Source organism: Coregonus lavaretus (genome assembly GCF_964263955.1).
Source record: "Coregonus lavaretus genome assembly, chromosome: 25".
NCBI lineage: Eukaryota > Metazoa > Chordata > Actinopteri > Salmoniformes > Salmonidae > Coregonus > Coregonus lavaretus.
In genome coordinates, this window is record NC_140012.1 from 4,967,385 (window position 1) to 4,993,947 (window position 26,563).

At 44.3% G+C, this 26,563-nt stretch overlaps 1 protein-coding gene across 1 annotated transcript in view; it reads left to right on the forward strand.

Moving 5' to 3' along the window:
* The first annotated feature begins 2,811 nt into the window (after positions 1-2,811).
* The window catches only part of LOC311100337 (uncharacterized protein), a 38,348-nt gene continuing 14,596 nt past the window's right edge, over positions 2,812-26,563 (forward strand). The window contains exon 1 of the mRNA XM_084141222.1: positions 2,812-2,963. The gene's annotated coding sequence lies outside the window, so the exon portion shown is untranslated. The remainder of the gene's footprint in view (positions 2,964-26,563) is intronic.

Sequence of the window (26,563 nt, forward strand, 5' to 3'; positions counted from 1 at the left end):
AGGCTGGGTGGGGGTTCACCCTGTTACACTGCTAAATTAGATCAGTGCCACTGCTTGTGCCTGCCAAGTGCCAACTACCATGGCTGACCCCATAACATCATTCATATGCTCCATATTCATAAAGCTTATGGCAATTTAATGATCGTTGTAGCCACTCAATCAACTATCAATATATAGGCCAACATTGACCCCTTGAAGGAATGCCTACAGGTCTTGTAAGGATGAGATTATAATGAGAGGGATAGGGCTGATAAAAAAAAAAAACACACTGCAAAGATGAACGGCTAAAAGCAGAGGGTGGCCACGGTGTGTTAGCGATTACCTGCTGTTGTCGGCTAACGGTGGCGAATCAACATGTAGATATAAACAGAAAATGACGGCCAATGTTGTGGTCAGAGGTGGTAGGATGGGCACCTGCTGCTTTTAACCTTTCATTTGCACAGTGTTTTCTCCTTTAGGAAACTCCTGTTGTAGGGAGTTGAGAACAAGTGTGTGGTTTTGTGTGTACCTGCATTTGGCGGTAGTAGGATGTTATCAACAGAGGGTCACATTGCCAGCGGGGCTATTTGGTTCCTGCAGTCCCTCCTCCCTCCAACATGCAGACCCTCTACCCCTCCTGCAGCTGTTCCTCATGACATCCTCATGACATCACCCAGAATGTGAGCACCCTGTGATGATGTAATCCCCTTGGAGGGACCTTCGAACCCGGCCTTACTGTGTGTGTGTGCGTGCGTGCGTGTGTGCATGCGTACGTGCATGCGTGTGTGAGCCGAGGGATGTTCTAGACCTAGGGTTCTATTCAATCTGTATCGTTGAAGCGTTACAGATTGCATTATAGAAATGTAAAGGTAATTTCCGATTGAGCCGACATATGCAATGTTTACTGTGAATGCAGTCTCCGCTAACGCAGGGACCATTGTCTTTCAATTTAAATCATGCTGTACCACTAAACTTCTGCGAAATGGATTAAATAGAACCCCTAGTCTACCTATTCTCCACTTAATCAAACTGATGTTGTGAATTTGTCTCAGTCTCTTTGATGTTATTGACTTGTACTGTATGCCCAGGACAGTCCCATATGTGAATACATTTTCTAGATGACAACCAAATAAGCCGTAGTAGAATGTATCAGAATAAGGCTGTCAAAGTTAACGCTTTAATTACAGTTAACTTTAGAATATGTTTACCCCATTTTTTCACCCAAAAGTCTGTTTTCACACTGACCCTTTTGAGCACAACACACAACACGCTCTGTCAGAGATACCTTAGAGGAGATAGGAATCTCAGTGGCCAATGAATGGGGAAACGTATAACGCCCCACCCAGTATACTGTTGACAAATCGCGTTCATGTTGTCAGGCTGCATCACGTGGTTGCTAAACTAATCTTCACACAATCCCTTCTAACAGTCAGAGTATGATTTGAGAAACCTGAGAACAAGGTAGCCCTTTCCTGCACTCAAAAGACCAAATCACCCTCTAGTGGCCTCATGGGCGGAATGTTATTAATATTTTTCATAATTTCATAATTAATCAACATTATTTCAAAAAACCGGCAGAGAATCCGGTGTTTCTATGTCAAATGGTTTTGTTATATTTCAGTCTTCTATGATGTATATAAAGTGTAATATTGGGATGCAAACTCAATGTAATACATTTCAACTCTATGTCTGACATGGTACAGGTGTCATCTTTTTTTTAAGCCCATAACCATGTGTGTGAGGTGTATACTTTTGTTTCAAGGTAGATTTGTGTAAGGCTACCAAGAAACACTCTGTGTGACCCTGTATTAGCCCACTGCAGTAATTAATTACAGAGAACAAGTTCATTATCTCACATTTTGGCAAAGATTTGCAATGTTGTGCTTGTTGTTCACGTAATTCATGCTAAAGTTGGGTTTTTCAGCTAGCGCCCAATTAACTCCCATTGACTCCTTGAAGGAGTGCACTCCTTGTTGGTGTGTACCCAGAATGCACCATGCGGCCCATAGATGACGCATGAACAACGTACACAATGGGTGTTAATACGATTTCAACTGGGTTTTCCTATCTCCTCAAATGTATCTCTGGCTCTGTCATCTCGGTCGGCAGCTAGCAGCAGCAGATGTAGAGCAGTCTCTCTCTTGTGCTGCTAAAACATTCACTATACACGCAGCTTTGAGCAACACATTTGAAGGAAAACTTACAGAAAGTTCAACCATAAACTCATTCCCAGGCGATTCTTTAGATAAAAGCAAAAATATAATTTGCACAGACGTTCTGTAGCTAGCTATTTATGCTAACTTAGCTAGCTAGCTAAGCAAACGTGAATGTTTAGAATCCCAAGCGGGGAAAAAAGTATATTTTTAATATATTACAAGTATACTTAAATATACAAAAAATTCAAATAACATACTTCAAATACAATATGTATTTTTCTAGTATATCTTAACTATACTATAAATACAATATCATTACACTTCAACACACTTATTAACCTTTTCACGTGTGAGTTCCAAATATCTCTAACCATTGCCCCTGCGTGAGTTTTTTAGTGCGTGTGATGTCAGAATGTTCTCATTGTTCCAAAATGTGATTGTTACGCAACAAGACAGTTACTCAAACCAAGGCACGCTGCCTGCTAACTTTCTATAGGCTATGTTTCAACTTGTCAATTTCAAATTATTTTCTAACAAGTTTTATTTTCTAACAACAGTTTGATTTGAGGTGTGTTCCACCTCCTCGTTAATTTACATAAGAAGTAGCCAATCACTGTTGCGGACAATTAATGTTTGAGGCTTTACTGAGAGCCCAAGCACTTCCCTAGTGTTTCCCCAGATCAAGTATGAAGACATTGCGCATCTCTTGTCAGAACAGGCCTTGCACAAACGTTTTCTCCCAGCACATTTTCTGGCTGGCACCCGCATTGCCTTCATGGTTGTTTTCCTTACAAATTGGACTTTGGACATGTGTGCGTTCCTATCAAAGTAAGTGGCTTATTTTCTGTATATAGTGTTGTCGTAGAGAAAAGGGAGGTAAAATACAATGTGTCCAATCCAGCTCCAGCAGCGTCTCTTGAGTATGGCTTCCTGCTTCGTTTGTCTAAGTAGGTTGGTGTTTGATTTTGTGTTTGGCCAGAAGATGTACATGATTCTCCAGAGACAAGTTGTGTGGAAGGTAGATCGTTTTTTCAGGTGTGCTTCTGTCATTTTCCAGCATTCCAAACCATAAAGGAGAGTTGCCAGTACACAGCTCTGGTATATTTTGAGTTTTGTGTTTGTGCTATATTGTTCAGATTTCCAGACTTTATTTAACTTCGTAAAGGTTGCTCTTGCTTTATTGATTCTGGAGCAGATGTCTTTGCTGGTGCCTCCATCATGGCATATGGTGCTCCCAAGGTAAGTAAAACTGCGGGTTAACTCCAGGTCTTGTTCCTTGATTTTGACTGCTTTTGCTGTGTTGATGTTGATGGGCATTACCTTTGTCTTGCTGCAGTTGACAATCAGGCCAACTTGCTGTCCATTGGACTGAGCTCTGTCAGTTGTTTCTTGTAGATTTTGGTGTGATAAAAGAGCAAGGTCATCGGGGAAAGTTTTCTGTTTGACATACGTTTTAAGTGAAGTCTCAGCACAATTCCGTTACTGTAGAATTGCCCTCATCATCATTGCACTTTGACGTCACTTGGAGCTGTAGGTTGGAGCATGTTACTGGAGACTAGAGTTCAGACCGATTGGAATTGGAAAGTCAAGGTTTATGCAACTAGCTTCCATTCAAAACCAAATGTTGAATTAACAGAGTTGCTAGTGCTTTTGTTTAGCTTGGTAGAGGTATGAAGGTCTCAGAGTAGAAATACCAGTTGAACACCAACATTATTCCTTGGTTATGACAACACCGTTTAGAGGAAACTTCTACCTACAACGTTAGTCAGAAAAACAAGATGGAGATGGGGGTTTGAAGAAAGAAAAGCTGTTGCTTTGTTTTATTTCAATCTCAGCCCTATCTCATGTCTCTAAACTGAGCTCTGATACAACACACATGCGTACACATATACACACGTACGTACGCACACACACACACATCGATTATTCTTATTATGATGGCAATCCCCTCTCTTGTTCGATCCAGGAACATATCCTAAAGTGTTTCATTAGCCAAACAAAAAGGCTGTCAATGCTCCAAGCATAAAGACCAGGGCCAAGCTATGAACATATCTAATTAAACCTTCCTCAAAGAAAGGCTTGTTTTCCATGGATGCGTCCCAAATGGCACCCTATTCCCTATATAGTGCACTACTTTTGACCAGGGCCCAAATGCCTCTGGTCAAAAGTAGTGCACTATGTAGGGAATAGAGTGCCATTTGGGATGCAGGCCATCTATCTCTCCTTCCAAACCAATGTCTGAAATCTCTAGATGTACATTGGTTTCTCAACATGGCTGAGGATGATTATTTTATTTCACTTGGACGCGGCCTAGAATAGGCCAATAAAATATATTGATATTTTCGGGCTAACAAGCAGAATAACATTTCCCTAATAATTCAATAAATCAATGACTGAGCCCTGGCGTGGATAGTGTGAATTGGAGTGACATTGAAGTGACGTGTGTCATCAGTAGCGGCGAGAGTTGTTACAGTTGAAGACTCATAGACGGTATTAGGCGGCTGTGGTGCCCATTGTCACTACATGACACCTGCATTGTTGAAGATGAAATGGAATGGAGCCCAGCTCTGCTATAACCCTATTAAACTGAAGCTTATGACAACACAACAGATTGAGAGCTGTCTCCCTGATGTGTCAATGTTAGAACCTGTTTCAGGGGGGACTAGTTTCATCTCAACACATGATGTACAGTATACACTCAGTTAGGACTGTTGCAGTGACCATATTACCGCCACACCGGCAGTCATGAGTCATGACCGCAGTCAAATTCCAAGTGACCATTGAGTCACGGTAATTTCCTCCTATGTGCTCTGTACATCAATAGCGCTGATGCGTTAGTAGTACCCAACTTGCTAATGACTGTCAGGTTGCTAATGGCCTGGTAGTCAGCACTCTATTATCCCTTTAATCACTCTGACATCAATGCAAATGCAATCAAAAATCACATAAAACACGTATCAAAACAATATCATGCGTTTGAAACTCATAGTGAGTTTTGTTTTGACCTCACTGTGATCGATCAATTTGAAGAAAGAAGTTCCACAACAGGTTGAAATTGAGTGGAAAACATGGTTGTTGTGGATCTTGTTTCAAAGCGAAACACAACAAAATGAACAGGTCATGATTAATTCAAAGAATTTAAGATGTCACATGTAGAACACTATATGCATATTAGAGTTTATGCATACATATAGGCCTATATATGAGCCCAAGCCCCCCCAAAAAGCCTGAATTAAAATAATGATTGTGCAGTTATACGTTATAGCCTAATAGCCTACCGCATATTCCGCATGGGAGAAAAACATTAATAAATTAACAGATTTAAGATGTTTTTGGTACATACAGTGAGGGAGGGATTTTGTCCCACTCCTCTTTGCAGATCTTCTCCAAGTTATTAAGGTTTCGAGGCTGACGTTTGGCAACTCGAACCTTCAGCTCCCTCCACAGATTTTCTATGGGATTAAGGTCTGGAGACTGGCTAGGCCACTCCAGGACCTTAATGTGCTTCTTCTTGAGCCACTCCTTTGTTGCCTTGGCCGTGTGTTTTGGGTCGTTGTCATGCTGGACAACCCATCCACGACCCATTTTCAATGCCCTGGTTGAGGGAAGGAAGTTCTCACCCAAGATTTGACGGTACATGGCCCCGTCCATCGTCCCTTTGATGCGGTGAAGTTGTCCTGTCCCCTTAGCAGAAAAACACCCCCAAAGCATAATGTTTCCACCTCCATGTTTGACGGTGGGGATGGTGTTCTTGGGGTCATAGGCAGCATTCCTCCTCCTCCAAACACGGCGAGTTGAGTTGATGCCAAAGAGCTCGATTTTGGTCTCATCTGACCGCAACACTTTCACCCAGTTCTCCTCTGAATCAATCAGATGTTCATTGGCACATTTCAGACGGCCCTGTATATGTGCTTTCTTGAGCAGGGGGACCTTGCGGGCGCTGCAGGATTTCAGTCCTTCACGGCGTAGTGTGTTACCAATTGTTTTCTTGGTGACTATGGTCCCAGCTGCCTTGAGATCATTGACAAGATCCTCCTGTGTAGTTCTGGGCTGATTCCTCACCGTTCTCATGATCATTGCAACTCCACGAGGTGAGTTCTTGCATGGAGCCCTAGGCCGAGGGAGATTGACAGTTCTTTTGTGTTTCTTCCATTTGCGAATAATCGCACCAACTGTTGTCACCTTCTCACCAAGCTGCTTGGTGATGGTCTTGTAGCCCATTCCAGCCTTGTGTAGGTCTACAATCTTGTCCCTGACATCCTTGGAGAGCTCTTTGGTCTTGGCCATGGTGGAGAGTTTGTAATCTGAATGATTGATTGCTTCTGTGGACAGTTGTCTTTTATACAGGTAACTAGATGAGATTAGGAGCCCTTTAAGAGTGTGCTCCTAATCTCAGCTCGTTACCTGTATAAAATACACCTGGGAGCCAGAAATCTTTCTGATTGAGAGGGGGTCAAATACTTATTTCCCTCATTAAAATGCAAATCAATTTATAACATTTTTGACATGTGTTTTTTCTGGAATTTTTTGTTGTTCTGTCTCTCGCTGTTCAAATAAACCTACCATTAAAATTATAGACTGATCATTTCTTTGTTAGTGGGCAAACGTACAAAATCAGCAGGGGATCAAATACTTTTTTCCCTCACTGTAATTGGTCTAGCCTACAGGCTACTACAAAATTAAACAAATTCTAGTAATCACCTTTGAGTGTGGACTGTATTATTATGGATACTGTATGGACTGGTTACCTTATGCTACTCTCCAAACATTATATCCATGAGTCTGGGAGAGAACGTATAGGCCTAGGCCAGGGATCATCAACTCAATTTCAGCTGCGGGCCACTTTTTTTCTTGAGCGAATGGTCAAGGGGCCAGAACATAATTACAAATAATTTGTAGACGGCAAATTGACTGCAAGAAGCCCAAACAGAGATAATATTTGACAAAAACATAATCATTTAAAACCTTGCTTACATTTGCATACGCTCACATATATCTCTAAGTGATGCGTGGGAATTCTTTGGAAAATAATTCCAAAAATATAATCACTTGGAGCTGATTTGCTGGTGTTTTCCCTATATTTTATGTACAACAATTTAATAAAATATCAACTTTGTTAAAATAAATTGCTCAGAAAACTTGAGGGCAAAATTAAATCACTCGCGGGCAAAACCCTTGCCTAGGCGATGCTGTTGGTTCATTGATTGTGCAGGGCGGCTTACAGAGTATAGTTAGCCTACAATCATAGTGAATTTGTATTTGATTTTGAATAGCCTAGTAAAAGGGCATTTTTTATATTTTTATAATTAATAGGCTGACACGTTACCTTTAGCTACAGTATATGATGGTTGCCATTAAAAAGAGCATGATCCCAGCTTTCTACTGCTACTAGCCTATATTTAGTTCTCAGTGGCTAATATTAAACATATTGCTCCTCTGTAAAACTTGAGTAGCCTACCCAGCATGATTGAAAATGGAACCGCGGGAAAGATTTGCTATTTGAGTACATACAGATTACATGTATTTTTTTCACTGCCTCTGTTCCTGCCCATTTGATAATGGCCCATTCTAAATATAAACTCATTTCACATATTAGTAAAGACAAGATTCAATTGAGAATCGTCTGATGGGTGAGAATATTATCACTTGATGAGAGAACAATGTGTGCAGCCTGAGGCAAGGAACAAAGCACAAGCTTTTTTGGCAACTTTTTCCAAATCATCAAATAAAATAAAATGTTATTTGTCACATTCACCGAATACAAAAGGTGTAGACCTTACCGTGAAATGCTTACTTACAAGCCCTTAAACATCAATGCAGAGATTTTAAAAAATGAAGGTAGAAAATATTTGCTACAAAAATTAATAAACTAAAGTTTTAAAAAAGTAACACTATAAATAACAATAATGAGGCTATATACAGGGGCTACTGTTACCGAGTCAATGTGCAGGGTTAGTTGAGGTAATTTGTACATGTAGGTAGGGGTAAAGTGACTATGCATAGATAATAAACGGCGAGTAGCAGCAGCGTAAAAAAGGGGGTCAATGTAAATAGTCCGGGTGGCCATTTGATTAACTGTTTAGCAGTCTTATGGCTAGGGGGTAGAAGCTGTTAAGGAGCCTTTTGATCCTAGACTTGGTGCTCCGGTACCCCTTGCCATGCAGTCGCAGAGAGAACAGTCTATGGCTTGGGTGGCTGGAGTCTTTGACAATGTTTAGGGCCTTCTTCTGACACCACCTGGTATAGAGGTCCTGGATGGCAGGAAGCTTGGCCCCAGTGATGTACTGGGCCGTACGCACTACATTTACATTACATTTTAGTCATTTTGCAGACGCTCTTATCCAGAGCAACTTACAGTTAATGAATACATATATATATTTTTTTATACTGGCCCCCCCGTGGGAATCGAACCCACAACCCTGGCGTTGCAAACGCCATGCTCTATCAACTGAGCTACATCCCTGCTGATGCGTTAGTAGTACCCAACTTGCTAATGACTGTCAGGTTGCTAATGGCCTGGTAGTCAGCGCTCTATTATCCCTTTAATCACTCTGACATCAATGCAAATGCAATCAAATATCACATAAAACACGTATCAAAACAATATCAAGCGTTTGAAACTCATAGTGAGTTTTGTTTTGACCTCACTGTGATCGATCAATTTGAAGAAAGAAGTTCCACAACAGGTTGAAATTGAGTGGAAAACATGGTTGTTGTGGATCTTGTTTCAAAGCGAAACACAACAAAATGAACAGGTCATGATTAATTCAAAGAATTTAAGATGTCACATGTATGTCACACCCTGGTTCTGGGACTCATTATGTTGAGCCAGGGTGTGTGCAGTCTATGTGGTTTGGTTCTATGTTGGGTGTCAAAGTGTTGTAATTATGTTGATTAGTCATATGACTCCCAATCGGAGGTAACGAGTGTCAGCTGTCGGCTCGTTATCTCTGATTGGGAGCCATATTTATTCTGTATGTGTTCTTGTGGGCATTGTGGGTTATTGTTCCGTTTCTGTCAGTTTAGCAGAGGACTTCACGAATCGTCGTTTGTTTTGTATTTACGTGCTTTACTTTATTAAAGTTATCATGTTCACTCAACGCGCTGCGCTTTGGTCCGTTCATTCATCAGACGATCGTGACAGAATAACCCACCAAGGAAAGACCAAGCAGCGCGTCCAGGAGCAAGGGGTCTGGACATGGGAGGAGGCGCCGGGTCAGGAGAGAACGTGGGTGGATGTCCTCCTCGGCTGGGGACATATTATCCAGGAGGAGGCCGTCCGGTACCGGAGGGCGATGAAGGGGGAGAACCTGGCAGGAGAGGAGCAACGGCATCGGCAGGGCCATCGTCGGAAGGACGGGAGGCAACCCCAAAAAGTTTTTTGGGGGGGGCACATGGCTTGGGCGGCTGGGCAGCAGGAGGCTGCCACAGGGAGAAAAGGAGAGAAGGCGAACGGAGTACGGGAGCCATTGGCGAGTAGAGGGAGGGAAGTGTTTGTGGCACGGCGTGAAGGACTGATGTGTGTTGCCAGTCCGGTCCGGCCCGTTCCTGATCCTCGGTTGAGGCCAGTGGTGTGTGTTCCCGGTACGGACCGGCCTATTCCTACTCCAAGCACCAGGTCCACGGTGTGCTACGCCAGCCCGACCCGGCCTGTTCCGGCCACTCGCACCAGGGATACGGTGCGCTTCGCCAGCCCGGCCCGGCCTGTTCCGGCCACTCGCACCAGGGATACGGTGCGCGTCGCCAGCCCAGCCCGGCCTGTTCCTACTCCACGCACCAGGGATACGGTGCGCTTCGCCAGCCCGGCCCGGCCTGTTCCGGCCTCTCGCACCAGGGATACGGTGCGCGTTGCCAGCCCAGCCCGGCCTGTTCCTGCTCTCCGCACTAGGCCTTATGTGCGTCCCCAGGGCCAAGCATGCCCTGTTGCTGCTTCCCGCACTAGCCATGAGATGCGTGTCCTCAGCCCGGTACCTCCAGTTCCGGCACCACGCATCAGGCCTACGGTGCGTCCCCAGGGCCAAGCATGCCCTGTTACTTCTCCCCGCACTAGCCCTGAGATGCGTGTCCTCAGCCCGGTACCTCCAGTTCCGGCACCACGCACCAGGCCTACGGTGCGCCTCAGACGGCCAGAGTCTGCCGTCTGCCCAACGGGGCCTGAACTGTCCGTCTGCCCAACGCCGTCTGAACTGCCCGTCTGCCCAACGCCGTCTGAACTGTCCGTCTGCCCAACGCCGTCTGAACTGCCCGTCTGTACTGAGCCTGCAAAGCCGCCCGTCTGCCATGAGCCTTCAGAGCCGTCCGCCAGACCGGAGCCGCTAGAGCTCTCCGCCAGACAGGATCAGCCAGAGCCTTCCGCCAGACAGGATCAGCCAGAGCCTTCCGCCAGACAGGATCAGCCAGAGCCTTCCGCCAGACAGGATCAGCCAGAGCCTTCCGCCAGACAGGATCAGCCAGAGCCTTCCGCCAGACGGGATCGGCCAGGGCCTTCCGCCAGACAGGAGCAGCCAGAGCCTTCCGCCAGACCGGATCAGCCAGAGCCTTCCGCCAGACCGGATCAGCCAGAGCCTTCCGCCAGACAGGATCAGCCAGAGCCTTCGGCCAGACGTGAGCAGCCAGATCCGTCAGCCAGCCATGAGCAGCCAGATCCGTCAGCCAGCCATGAGCAGCCAGATCCGTCGGCCAGCCATGAGCAGCCAGATCCGTCGGCCAGCCATGAGCAGCCAGATCCGTCGGCCAGCCATGAGCAGCCAGATCCGTCGGCCAGCCATGAGCAGCCAGATCCTTCAGCCAGCCATGAGCCGTTCAGCCAGGATCCGCCAGAGCCGTCCAGCCAGGATCCGCCAGAGCCAGCCAGCCAGGATCCGCCATTGAGTCAGGTGCTGCCCCTTAGTCCGGTGCTGCCTCTTAGTCCGGTGCTGCCCCTTAAACCGGTGGGGGTCATTTGGAGGAACCTACGTAAGCGGGTAGTGACTATGGTGGGGTGGTGGTCTAGGCCGGAGCCAGAACCGCCACCGAGGAGGTATGCCCGCCCAGCCCTCCCCTGTTTGGGGGTTTTGAGGCGCGGTCGCAGTCCGCGCCTTTAGGGGGGGGTACTGTCACACCCTGGTTCTGGGACTCATTATGTTGAGCCAGGGTGTGTGCAGTCTATGTGGTTTGGTTCTATGTTGGGTGTCAAAGTGTTGTAATTATGTTGATTAGTCATATGACTCCCAATCGGAGGTAACGAGTGTCAGCTGTCGGCTCGTTATCTCTGATTGGGAGCCATATTTATTCTGTATGTGTTCTTGTGGGCATTGTGGGTTATTGTTCCGTTTCTGTCAGTTTAGCAGAGGACTTCACGAATCGTCGTTTGTTTTGTATTTACGTGCTTTACTTTATTAAAGTTATCATGTTCACTCAACGCGCTGCGCTTTGGTCCGTTCATTCATCAGACGATCGTGACAATGTAGAACACTATATGCATATTAGAGTTTATGCATACATATAGGCCTATATATGAGCCCAAGCCCCCCCAAAAAGCCTGAATTAAAATAATGATTGTGCAGTTATACGTTATAGCCTAATAGCCTACCGCATATTCCGCATGGGAGAAAAACATTAATAAATTAACAGATTTAAGATGTTTTTGGTACATACAGTGAGGGAGGGATTTTGTCCCACTCCTCTTTGCAGATCTTCTCCAAGTTATTAAGGTTTCGAGGCTGACGTTTGGCAACTCGAACCTTCAGCTCCCTCCACAGATTTTCTATGGGATTAAGGTCTGGAGACTGGCTAGGCCACTCCAGGACCTTAATGTGCTTCTTCTTGAGCCACTCCTTTGTTGCCTTGGCCGTGTGTTTCGGGTCATTGTCATGCTGGACAACCCATCCACGACCCATTTTCAATGCCCTGGTTGAGGGAAGGAAGTTCTCACCCAAGATTTGACGGTACATGGCCCCGTCCATCGTCCCTTTGATGCGGTGAAGTTGTCCTGTCCCCTTAGCAGAAAAACACCCCCAAAGCATAATGTTTCCACCTCCATGTTTGACGGTGGGGATGGTGTTCTTGGGGTCATAGGCAGCATTCCTCCTCCTCCAAACACGGCGAGTTGAGTTGATGCCAAAGAGCTCGATTTTGGTCTCATCTGACCGCAACACTTTCACCCAGTTCTCCTCTGAATCAATCAGATGTTCATTGGCACATTTCAGACGGCCCTGTATATGTGCTTTCTTGAGCAGGGGGACCTTGCGGGCGCTGCAGGATTTCAGTCCTTCACGGCGTAGTGTGTTACCAATTGTTTTCTTGGTGACTATGGTCCCAGCTGCCTTGAGATCATTGACAAGATCCTCCTGTGTAGTTCTGGGCTGATTCCTCACCGTTCTCATGATCATTGCAACTCCACGAGGTGAGTTCTTGCATGGAGCCCTAGGCCGAGGGAGATTGACAGTTCTTTTGTGTTTCTTCCATTTGCGAATAATCGCACCAACTGTTGTCACCTTCTCACCAAGCTGCTTGGTGATGGTCTTGTAGCCCATTCCAGCCTTGTGTAGGTCTACAATCTTGTCCCTGACATCCTTGGAGAGCTCTTTGGTCTTGGCCATGGTGGAGAGTTTGTAATCTGAATGATTGATTGCTTCTGTGGACAGTTGTCTTTTATACAGGTAACTAGATGAGATTAGGAGCCCTTTAAGAGTGTGCTCCTAATCTCAGCTCGTTACCTGTATAAAATACACCTGGGAGCCAGAAATCTTTCTGATTGAGAGGGGGTCAAATACTTATTTCCCTCATTAAAATGCAAATCAATTTATAACATTTTTGACATGTGTTTTTTCTGGAATTTTTTGTTGTTATTCTGTCTCTCGCTGTTCAAATAAACCTACCATTAAAATTATAGACTGATCATTTCTTTGTCAGTGGGCAAACGTACAAAATCAGCAGGGGATCAAATACTTTTTTCCCTCACTGTAATTGGTCTAGCCTACAGGCTACTACAAAATTAAACACATTCTAGTAATCACCTTTGAGTGTGGACTGTATTATTATGGATACTGGATGGACTGGTTACCTTATGCTACTCTCCAAACATTATATCCATGAGTCTGGGAGAGAACGTATAGGCCTAGGCCAGGGATCATCAACTCAATTTCAGCTGCGGGCCAATTTTTTTCTTGAGCGAATGGTCAAGGGGCCAGAACATAATTACAAATAATTTGTAGACTGCAAATTGACTGCAAGAAGCCCAAACAGAGATAATATTTGACAAAAACATAATCATTTAAAACCTTGCTTACATTTGCATACGCTCACATATATCTCTAAGTGATGCGTGGGAATTCTTTGGAAAATAATTCCAAAAATATAATCACTTGGAGCTGATTTGCTGGTGTTTTCCCTATATTTTATGTACAACAATTTAATAAAATATCAACTTTGTTAAAATAAATTGCTCAGAAAACTTGAGGGCAAAATTAAATCACCCGCGGGCAAAACTCTTGCCTAGGCGATGCTGTTGGTTCATTGATTGTGCAGGGCGGCTTACAGAGTATAGTTAGCCTACAATCATAGTGAATTTGTATTTGATTTTGAATAGCCTAGTAAAAGGGCATTTTTTATATTTTTATAATTAATAGGCTGACACGTTACCTTTAGCTACAGTATATGATGGTTGCCATTAAAAAGAGCATGATCCCAGCTTTCTACTGCTACTAGCCTATATTTAGTTCTCAGTGGCTAATATTAAACATATTGCTCCTCTGTAAAACTTGAGTAGCCTACCCAGCATGATTGAAAATGGAACCGCGGGAAAGATTTGCTATTTGAGTACATACAGATTACATGTATTTTTTTCACTGCCTCTGTTCCTGCCCATTTGATAATGGCCCATTCTAAATATAAACTCATTTCACATATTAGTAAAGACAAGATTCAATTGAGAATCGTCTGATGGGTGAGAATATTATCACTTGATGAGAGAACAATGTGTGCAGCCTGAGGCAAGGAACAAAGCACAAGCTTTTTTGGCAACTTTTTCCAAATCATCAAATAAAATAAAATGTTATTTGTCACATTCACCGAATACAAAAGGTGTAGACCTTACCGTGAAATGCTTACTTACAAGCCCTTAACCATCAATGCAGAGATTTTAAAAAATGAAGGTAGAAAATATTTGCTACAAAAATTAATAAACTAAAGTTTTAAAAAAGTAACACTATAAATAACAATAATGAGGCTATATACAGGGGCTACTGTTACCGAGTCAATGTGCAGGGTTAGTTGAGGTAATTTGTACATGTAGGTAGGGGTAAAGTGACTATGCATAGATAATAAACGGCGAGTAGCAGCAGCGTAAAAAAGGGGGTCAATGTAAATAGTCCGGGTGGCCATTTGATTAACTGTTTAGCAGTCTTATGGCTAGGGGGTAGAAGCTGTTAAGGAGCCTTTTGATCCTAGACTTGGTGCTCCGGTACCCCTTGCCATGCAGTCGCAGAGAGAACAGTCTATGGCTTGGGTGGCTGGAGTCTTTGACAATGTTTAGGGCCTTCTTCTGACACCACCTGGTATAGAGGTCCTGGATGGCAGGAAGCTTTGCCCCAGTGATGTACTGGGCCGTACGCACTACATTTACATTACATTTTAGTCATTTTGCAGACGCTCTTATCCAGAGCAACTTACAGTTAGTGAATACATATATATATTTTTTTATACTGGCCCCCCCGTGGGAATCGAACCCACAACCCTGGCGTTGCAAACGCCATGCTCTATCAACTGAGCTACATCCCTGCTGATGCGTTAGTAGTACCCAACTTGCTAATGACTGTCAGGTTGCTAATGGCCTGGTAGTCAGCGCTCTATTATCCCTTTAATCACTCTGACATCAATGCAAATGCAATCAAATATCACATAAAACACGTATCAAAACAATATCATGCGTTTGAAACTCATAGTGAGTTTTGTTTTGACCTCACTGTGATCGATCAATTTGAAGAAAGAAGTTCCACAACAGGTTGAAATTGAGTGGAAAACATGGTTGTTGTGGATCTTGTTTCAAAGCGAAACACAACAAAATGAACAGGTCATGATTAATTCAAAGAATTTAAGATGTCACATGTAGAACACTATATGCATATTAGAGTTTATGCATACATATAGGCCTATATATGAGCCCAAGCCCCCCCAAAAAGCCTGAATTAAAATAATGATTGTGCAGTTATACGTTATAGCCTAATAGCCTACCGCATATTCCGCATGGTAGAAAAACATTAATAAATTAACAGATTTAAGATGTTTTTGGTACATACAGTGAGGGAGGGATTTTGTCCCACTCCTCTTTGCAGATCTTCTCCAAGTTATTAAGGTTTCGAGGCTGACGTTTGGCAACTCGAACCTTCAGCTCCCTCCACAGATTTTCTATGGGATTAAGGTCTGGAGACTGGCTAGGCCACTCCAGGACCTTAATGTGCTTCTTCTTGAGCCACTCCTTTGTTGCCTTGGCCGTGTGTTTTGGGTCATTGTCATGCTGGACAACCCATCCACGACCCATTTTCAATGCCCTGGTTGAGGGAAGGAAGTTCTCACCCAAGATTTGACGGTACATGGCCCCGTCCATCGTCCCTTTGATGCGGTGAAGTTGTCCTGTCCCCTTAGCAGAAAAACACCCCCAAAGCATAATGTTTCCACCTCCATGTTTGACGGTGGGGATGGTGTTCTTGGGGTCATAGGCAGCATTCCTCCTCCTCCAAACACGGCGAGTTGAGTTGATGCCAAAGAGCTCGATTTTGGTCTCATCTGACCGCAACACTTTCACCCAGTTCTCCTCTGAATCAATCAGATGTTCATTGGCACATTTCAGACGGCCCTGTATATGTGCTTTCTTGAGCAGGGGGACCTTGCGGGCGCTGCAGGATTTCAGTCCTTCACGGCGTAGTGTGTTACCAATTGTTTTCTTGGTGACTATGGTCCCAGCTGCCTTGAGATCATTGACAAGATCCTCCTGTGTAGTTCTGGGCTGATTCCTCACCGTTCTCATGATCATTGCAACTCCACGAGGTGAGTTCTTGCATGGAGCCCTAGGCCGAGGGAGATTGACAGTTCTTTTGTGTTTCTTCCATTTGCGAATAATCGCACCAACTGTTGTCACCTTCTCACCAAGCTGCTTGGTGATGGTCTTGTAGCCCATTCCAGCCTTTTGTAGGTCTACAATCTTGTCCCTGACATCCTTGGAGAGCTCTTTGGTCTTGGCCATGGTGGAGAGTTTGTAATCTGAATGATTGATTGCTTCTGTGGACAGTTGTCTTTTATACAGGTAACTAGATGAGATTAGGAGCCCTTTAAGAGTGTGCTCCTAATCTCAGCTCGTTACCTGTATAAAATACACCTGGGAGCCAGAAATCTTTCTGATTGAGAGGGGGTCAAATACTTATTTCCCTCATTAAAATGCAAATCAATTTATAACATTTTTGACATGCGTTTTTCTGGATTTTTTTTTTTGTTATTCTGTCTCTCACTGTTCAAATAAACCTACCATTAAAATTATAGACTGATCATTTCTTTGTCAGTGGGCAAACGTACAAAATCAGCAGGGGATCAAATACCTTTTTCCCTAACTGTAATTGGTCTAGCCTACAGGCTACTACAAAATTAAACAAATTCTAGTAATCACCTTTGAGTGTGGACTGTATTATTATGGATACTGTATGGACTGGTTACCTTATGCTACTCTCCAAACATTATATCCATGAGTCTGGGAGAGAACGTATAGGCCTAGGCCAGGGATCATCAACTCAATTTCAGCTGCGGGCCGATTTTTTTCTTGAGCGAATGGTCAAGGGGCCAGAACATAATTACAAATAATTTGTAGACTGCAAATTGACTGCAAGAAGCCCAAACAGAGATAATATTTGACAAAAACATAATCATTTAAAATCTTGCTTACATTTGCATACGCTCACATATATCTCTAAGTGATGCGTGGGAATTCTTTGGAAAATAATTCCAAAATTATAATCACTTGGAGCTGATTTGCTGGTGTTTTCCCTATATTTTATGTACAACAATTTAATAAAATATCAACTTTGTTAAAATAAATTGCTCAGAAAACTTGAGGGCAAAATTAAATCACCCGCGGGCAAAACCCTTGCCTAGGCGATGCTGTTGGTTCATTGATTGTGCAGGGCGGCTTACAGAGTATAGTTAGCCTACAATCATAGTGAATTTGTATTTGATTTTGAATAGCCTAGTAAAAGGGCATTTTTTATATTTTTATAATTAATAGGCTGACACGTTACCTTTAGCTACAGTATATGATGGTTGCCATTAAAAAGAGCAGGATCCCAGCTTTCTACTGCTACTAGCCTATATTTAGTTCTCAGTGGCTAATATTAAACATATTGCTCCTCTGTAAAACTTGAGTAGCCTACCCAGCATGATTGAAAATGGAACCGCGGGAAAGATTTGCTATTTGAGTACATACAGATTACATGTATTTTTTCCACTGCCTCTGTTCCTGCCCATTTGATAATGGCCCATTCTAAATATAAACTCATTTCACATATTAGTAAAGACAAGATTCAATTGAGAATCGTCTGATGGGTGAGAATATTATCACTTGATGAGAGAACAATGTGTGCAGCCTGAGGCAAGGAACAAAGCACAAGCTTTTTTGGCAACTTTTTCCAAATCATCAAATAAAATAAAATGTTATTTGTCACATTCACCGAATACAAAAGGTGTAGACCTTACCGTGAAATGCTTACTTACAAGCCCTTAACCATCAATGCAGAGATTTTAAAAAATGAAGGTAGAAAATATTTGCTACAAAAATAAATAAACTAAAGTTTAAAAAAAGTAACACTATAAATAACAATAATGAGGCTATATACAGGGCTACTGTTACCGAGTCAATGTGCAGGGTTAGTTGAGGTAATTTGTACATGTAGGTAGGGGTAAAGTGACTATGCATAGATAATAAACGGCGAGTAGCAGCAGCGTAAAAAAGGGGGTCAATGTAAATAGTCCGGGTGGCCATTTGATTAACTGTTTAGCAGTCTTATGGCTAGGGGGTAGAAGCTGTTAAGGAGCCTTTTGATCCTAGACTTGGTGCTCCGGTACCCCTTGCCATGCAGTCGCAGAGAGAACAGTCTATGGCTTGGGTGGCTGGAGTCTTTGACAATGTTTAGGGCCTTCTTCTGACACCACCTGGTATAGAGGTCCTGGATGGCAGGAAGCTTGGCCCCAGTGATGTACTGGGCCGTACGCACTACATTTACATTACATTTTAGTCATTTTGCAGACGCTCTTATCCAGAGCAACTTACAGTTAGTGAATACAAATATATATTTTTTTATACTGGCCCCCCCGTGGGAATCGAACCCACAACCCTGGCGTTGCAAACGCCATGCTCTATCAACTGAGCTACATCCCTGCCGGCCATTCCCTCCCCTACCCTGGACGACGCTGGGCCAATTGTGCGCCGCCCATGAGTCTCCCGGTCGCGGCTGGCTTCGACAGAGCCTGGATTCGAACCAGGATCTCTAGTGGCACAGTTAGCACTGCGATGCGGCGCCTTAGACCACTGCGCCACTCAGGAGACCACTACCCTCTGTAGTGCCTCTGCGGTTGGATGCCGAGCAGTTGCCATACCAAGCACTTACACAATCAGTCAAGATGCTCTCGATGGTGCAGCTGTATAACTTTTTGACAATCTGAGGACACATGCCAAATCTTTTCAGTCTCCTGAGGGGGAATAGGCGTTGTCGTGTCCTCTTCACGACTGTCTTGGTGTGTTTGGACCATGATAGTTTGTTAGTGATGTGGAACTTTAAGCTCTCGACCCGCTCCACTACAGCCCTGTCGATGTGGATGGTGGGGGGCGTGCTCAGCCCTCCTTTTCCTGTAGTCCATGATCAGCTCCATTGTTTTGCTCATGTTAGGGAGAGGTTGTTGTCCTGGCACCACACTGCCAGGTCTCTGACCTCCTCCCTATAGGCTGTCTCATCATTGTCGGTGATCAGGCCTACCATCTTTGTGTCGTTGGCAAACTTAATGATGGTGTTGGAGTCATGCGTGGGTGAACAGGGAGTACGTGAGGGGACTAAGCACGCATCCCTGAGGGGCCCCCGTGTTGAGGATCAGCGTGGCATATGTGTTGTTGCCTACCCTTACCACCTGGGAGGGGCCTGTCAGGAAGTCCAGGAACCAGTTGCAGAGGGAGGTGTTCAGTCAATATAGTCACATCATGCAGCCAATATATGTTTTGATTTCTAAGACATTCTACGGTTTGTATCATTCACAACTAAAGTTGCCAAATAACTGTTGTATAGGATCAAATTATCATTTTTACGCTCAACATAGCTCATATGCGCACTCGCTCAGGATTGGGAAGAATATAAAGGATTATAAAATCATATAATATAAAATAATGGCATGGAATTTATAAGCATATCTTGTCTGCTAAATTAACTAGCCTACATCCTAGGATGCCATTGGCATGGCACATAGCCAGATAACATACAGTAGGCCAACTCAGAATATGCTATTCTGTTCTTCTGAAATACATTTTCTTCATATCATAATGTTTCTTTAGACCTGCCTGAAATAATGGATTTTTTGTGATGGTGTATATTAAATGGATTTAATGTTCCACAGGCAAAATCAGTGGCTTTTATGCGTATTGGCCTGGAGATGCTGAAGGTGTTTATGTTAATTAACAGTCAATTACCGTGAGACCTGCAGTTATTTGTATGACAGTTACAGTTTGACAAAATGTCATGACCGCCACAGCCCTATGTACAGTACACTCACCATGGTGAAACAGGGGTAACACACACACTCTAAAATATACACTGTGTGTGTGTGACTGTGTGTGTCATCTCTCCATTCAACAGACACCATCAAGGCTCAATCTTTCTCAATCCTTCTCATTCCCCATTGTCCATAACAGCCGGTTAGAGAAAATCCCATGGAGCATAAAAGGCAGATTTGCCTCTGTTCCTTCTCTCCCCTCTATTTCCGCTGTGCTTTTTTTTTGACACCATTCCTCCTTTTCTCCCTTTTGAAGTGTGGTCGGTTGACTCAGTGTGCGGAGGGAGATAAATAATGGATAAATGATGGATCGGGAGTCAAATTAGAGGTGGCCAGGGGCCCATTAGAGCGAACAAAAGGGTAAAAAGAGCAGAACGAGTGGCACTCTTCTATTCTCTCCATTATCCAGCCTCTCTTTCTCTCTCTAGGGTTAAGTGCCTTGCTCAAGGGCACATTGACAGATTGTTCACCTTGTCAGCTCGGGGATTTGAGCTAGCAACCGTTCAGTTACTAACCCAATGCTCTAACCGCTAGGCTACCTGCCGCAATGTAGTGTATTGTATTGTGTTGTGTTGAATGATGCAAGCAACCACTTTGCTAAATAAAATTACCATTATTATTACCATACAGAGAATTAGAAAAATATATAGGCTACCCTCTGCCATTGGCTTCTTTGCAAATGCAATCCTGTCTCAAAAAAAACAAAACACTTTTGCACTCCAAAACCGGAAACCAGGGTCAGACTGAACACCACCAGAGTAATACTGCTACAATTTACCATCACAAAAGTCCAACATTTCACAATCAAATGCCAACATTCTCCAGCATCTCATGTAGCAGAGCATTCAGCACATTATATATTGTAACAAATACAAGAAGGGCTTTACAAGGCAACAGCTGCCCCCTTTTAGAGCAGAGGGAAAACGAAGTGAACCCCCCCAAAAAACCTAGGGGCCTCCACAGTTTCCCTGTATGCCTGTCTGTCTGCCCTGGCTTAAGGACTCCTTGGCTGGAGGAGTGAGAGAATGGGTGCGTGAAGGAGGGATGGAGAGGGGGAGTAAGGGTTGAAGGAGTGATGGAGAGGAGGAGAGTGTGTGTGTGCTCCCTGTCTGCCTCCTTCCTGGCTTACTGACTAGTTGGCTTCACTGAGTAAAGGAGGGAGCGAAGGGGTAACAGCGGAGTGATGGAGAAGAGGGGGAGTGTATGTGTGTGTGTGTGTGTGTGTGTGTGTGTATATATGTGTGTGTGTGTGAGGGGGAGAGGGTGGGCTTGCGGAGGCCCTCTGGTATGCTGTTTATGGGATGAGCGTGGCTCCCACACTGCAGCAGGCAGGCAGGCAGACAGGACACCCCACTTTTCCCAAGCCCACAATTGAGACCGGCGTCAAGATTCCAATCAGGGTTGAGTCTGCAGACTGCAGGGATTATTTGTGCTGGAAGAGGGAGAGGAGAGGGAGGCTGGAGGAGACCCAGGAGAAGAGTGTGTGTGTGTTTGGTTTGACTATCCTTGTGGGGACCAGAATCCTCACAAGGATAGTAAAACAAGGACAATTCTGACAAGTGGAGACATTTCACCGGTCCCCACAAGGTAAAATAATATTTTAGGTTCAGGGGTTAGGTTTAGGGTTACAATTAGGGTTAGGGGTTAGGTTGAGGGTTAGGGATTTGGGGTTAAGGTTAGGGTTAGGGTTAGGTTAAGGATTAGGGTTAGATGTTAGATGTTAGGGAAAATAGGATTTTGAATGGGAATCAATTATTTTGTCCCCACAAGTTATGTAAAACAAACGTGTGTGTGTTTGTGTAAGGGGTGAGAAGGGGGATCTTGGACTTGCATTCACACCAAAGCAAAGATATTAACTTCTCATATACTGTGAGTCTATAGGGAAATCAACAGCTTACTCCGTTGCTTAACAGGCTTGAGTGTACTTGGGCGGAGCCAATTCTTTGGGCAACGTGCACCTTTTGGTAACCCTAACCCTAACAAAAAGCACATGGCTAACAGCTGTTTTTACCATTTCAAAATAGGCTAGAATCACGTAGTTATTACTTCTAAACAAATACCTTTTGGGGGAGATTCTAATAAGGCTGCAATGTTGTTTGGTTAAGTGTATGAACAGTCACTGAAATCATATTTGGTTATTAATGCAAAATAGGCTACTAACTTGATCCTATAGATCAAATCAAATCAAATTGTATTTGTCACATGCGCCGAATACAACAGATGGTGTTGATGGTGTTGATGTGAAATGCTTACTTACAAGCCCTTAACCAACAATGCAGTTGTAAGAAAATAGAGGGGTTTGGTGGTCAATGCAAATAGTCCGGGTAGCCATTGGATAGCCTTTTGGACCTAAACTTGGTGCTCCGGTACCCCTTGCCATGCAGTCGCAGAGAGAACAGTCTATGGCTTGGGTGGCTGGAGTCTTTGGCAATTTCTAGGGCCTTCCTCTGACACCGCCTGGTATAGAGGTCCTGGATGGCAGGAAGCTTGGCCCCAGTGATGTACTAGGCCGTATGCACTACCCTCTGTAGCGCCTTGTGGTCGGAGGCCAAGCAATTTCCATACCCGGCGTTGATGCAACCAGTCAGGATGCTCTCGATGGTGCAGCTGTATAACTTTTTGAGGATCTGAGGACCTATGCCAAATCTTTTCAGTCTCCTGAGGGGGAATAGGCATTGTCGTGTCCTCTTCACGACTGTCTTGGTGTGTTTGGACCATGATAGTTTGTTGGTGATGTGGACACAAAGGAACTTGAAGCTCTCAACCTGCTCCACTACAGCCCCGTCGATGAGAATGGAGGTGTGTTCGTTCCTCCTTTTCCTGTAGTCCACAATCATCTCCTTTGTCTTGATTACATTGAGTAGAGGTTGTTGTCCTGGCACCAGACATCAAGGTCTCTGATCTCCTCCCTATAGACTGTCTCATCGTTGTCGGTGATCAGGCCTACCACCGTTGTGTCGTCGGCAAAGTTAATGATGGTGTTGGAGTTGTGCTTGGCCATGCAGTCATGCGTGAACAGGGTGTACAGGAGGGGACTAAGCACGCACCCCTGAGGGTCCCCCGTGTTGAGGATCAGCGTGGCAGATGTGTTGTTGCCTACCCTTACCACCTGGGGGCGGCCCATCAGGAAGTCCAGGCTCCAGTTGCAGAGGGAGGTGTTTAGTCCCAGGGTCCTTAGCTTAGTGGTGAGCTTTGTGGACACTATGGTGTTGAACGCTGAGCTGTAGTCAATGAACAGCATTCTCACGTAGGTGTTCCTTTTGTCCAGGTGGGAAAGGGCAATGTTGAGTTCAATCGAGATTGTGTCATCTGTGGATCTGTTGGGGCGGTATGCAAATTGGAGTGGGTCTAGGGTTTCTGGGATGATGGTGTTGATGGTGTTGATGTGAGCAATAACCAGCCTTTCAAGGCACTTCTCAATGCCATCGGATGAGTCCCGGAACATATTCCAGTCTGCGCAAGCAAAACAGTCCTGTAGCTTAGCATCTGCGTCATCTGACCACTTCCGTATTGAGCGAGTCACTGGTACTTTCTGCTTTAATTTGTGCTTGTAAGCAGGAATCAGGAGGATATAATTATGGTCAGATTTGCCATTATGGAAAGCTTTGTACGCGTCTCTGTGTGTGGAAAAAAGGTGGTCTATAGTTTTTTTCCCCCTTGTTGCACATGTAACATGCTGGTAGAAATTAGATAAAACGGATTCAAGTTTCCCTGCATTAATAGTCCCCGGCCACTAGGACCGCCGCCTCTGTTTGCTTATGGCTTTATACAGCTCGTTGAGTGCGGTGTTAGTGCCAGCATCGGTTTGTGGTGGTAAATAGACAGCCACGAAAAATATAGATGAAAACTCTCTTGGTAGATAGTGTGGTCTACAGCTTATCATTAGACACTCTTCCTCAGGCGAGCAAAACCTCAAGACTTCCTTAATATTTGATTTCACGCACCAGATGTTATTGACAAATAGACACAGACCGTCACCCCTTGTCTTACCGGAGGCAGCTTTTCTGTCTTGCCGATGCACGGAAAAACCAGCTAACTTGCTGAAACATAAGATAATTACTGTTGTTATTGTCCCGTTGGTAGGATAGTCTTGAATGGAGCTCATCCAGTTTATTCTCCAATGATTGCACGTTGGCCAATAGTACGGATGGTAGAGGCAAGTTACCCACTAACCAACAAATTCTTACAAGGCACCCAAACCTGCGTCCCCTGTATTGCCGTCTTTTCTTCATGCGATTGACGGGGGATTTTGGCCTGGTCGGGTATCTGGAGTAAATCCTTCGCGTCCGACTTGTTAAATAAAAAATATTTGTCCAGTTCAAGGTGAGTAATCGCTGTTCTGAGAGTGTGATTTGAAGGAGTCAGGCGCAGGAGGGTAAATCACTGAATACAGAGTTTATTCCGTAGTACACAGTTACTCTGGATAGCGTCAACAGCACAGGGCGTAATACAGGCGCACTGGAACACAATACAGGCACACGGGGAGAAATAACCCCGGCAATACAAAGTACTGATAGCTCAACCGAGCTACACTAATCTTCACATAAAACAATTACTCACAAGGACAAGGGGGCAGAAAGAACACTTATACACGGACTAATGAGGGGATATGAACCAGGTGTGTGTAATTGACAAGACAAGACAAATGGAATGTTGATATATGGAGCGGCAGTGGCTAGTAAGCCGGTGACGACGAATGCCGAAACCTGCCCGAACAAGGAGGGGAGGCATTCTCGGCGGAAGTCGTGACAGCTGTTCTGATATCCAGAAGCTCTTTTCAGTCATAAGAGATGGTGGCAGAAACATTATGTACAAAATAAATTACAAACAACGCAAAAAAAAGGAGCCCGTAGAACGGCAGCCATCTCCTCCAGCACCATTCTTTTGCTGGTTATAGTTTCTACTTTCATCACTTTTGTTTTCACAGATTTATGGCAACACTGGTGCTTATTTTTTTGATCTGTTTAAATTGATCGATGTAGAGCTAATTATTTTGTGAAACAACTTAGTACCAAAAGAGAAAGAGGAACTAAATAAAAAAATTCTGGTTTGGTGGCAAACTACAGCTTCATTGTCTACACAACACTGCCCCCACCGCAGCACAAGGAATAATCCGTTCCATTTCAACATTTCAGTGGAGCAAATCTGCATTGAAAGCTCCATAGGCTGGCCTACGTACTACAAGAAGCCGTCCATTTTGTGACAAAAATTACTTTCAAGTACTGCGTTCCATTCCGTTTAGTTCCGACACGTAAAGTCTGCCGAGCCTTTGAGGGAGGTAAACAGCAAACAAAGATGCATGCAGTCAAACTCTCATAAAGTGTGTCAGTGTGTATTTTCGAGTGGGTGCGTGCGTGCGTGCGTGTGTGTGAGCTCCCATTGTGTGGCTGGCATTTGCCTGGTCTTCAGTGGCACTGGTCTGAAGCCTTGCTGAAGCTATGGATTACATCATGAAAAGATCAATGAGGCTGTAGGGAAGGTGTGCGTGTGTGAGTGTTCAGAGAGTCATCAGTGTTTGATTCGAGACGACATCTGAAAGGCCGATTTCATGCGTGTGACCTAATCTGTTAGATTGTGAGAAAGGCAGGCTGGTAACTAGAAATAGACTGCGATTTTAGACGTTTGAAAAGGTCCTGAGAACTTAGATATATGCCTTACTCGGTGCATAAAATACAAATTAAAAAAACATTCAGCACTGGGCGCAAACTCATGAGAATTGAAGTAAGAGCGCTCTGCTTAGACCACTGCACTAAAAAAGTTCATAATGTTCTAGCAAGCCGTGACAATACTATGAATACTGATTATACCTAGCGAGTCGTTTTTTGTTATTTTGTTTTAAGCCTTCCCCAAACCATAGCCCTAACCACCAAATAATGCCTAAATTGTTAACCTTTGAGTTGTTTCTGTTTTAACCCTGTAACCACGGAATTAACCCTGTAACCACGCAGAATTAATGCGTCAAAAATAAATGTTCATCCATAATACATCAAATTTCGAAGGGAAACTATGAGATCTTGTTGGAGAAACGGCCTGTCGAGTGCTTAGAAGTGCTTATGGCGGTCGCCTCCCTAATGCTCTCATGAAGAGCGGTCATTTTTCAGCACACGCACAGACAAAAATGCATGAATGTACACACACAAACACACACACACATACACACACACAGTAGCTGTTCCTCCCATTCTATAGCTTTCCTGTCAAAGCTGATGGTCTCGTGTGGCTCAGTTGGTAGAGCGTGGCACTTTCATGGCGCTTGCAATGCCAGGGATGTGGGTTAAATTCCCACGGGGAACCAGTATGGAAAAAAAATCTAAAATGTATGCACTCACTACAGTAAGTCGCTCTGGATAAGAGTGTCTGCTAATTGACTAAAATGTAAACACTTTCTAAACTATGAGACTCCTTCAAAGAGTAGGGTGTTTCCTTAGTCCGACTTCCCGCCATCGCCCACCTCTTTCTTATGCTTCCCCAGCAGCAGTAATAGTTTAAGGGCTCTAGGTACCTTCACACATCAGCCACTTGAAAGGCAGCCATATTGTCCCCCCCCCTCCATCTATAAAGGCTCAGATAGCACTTTATGGAAGCAGCTCCACGATTGTGTTTACTGTTAGAGGCAAGCTGTTGGTTCCCCTCCATGTTTTTAACTCCCC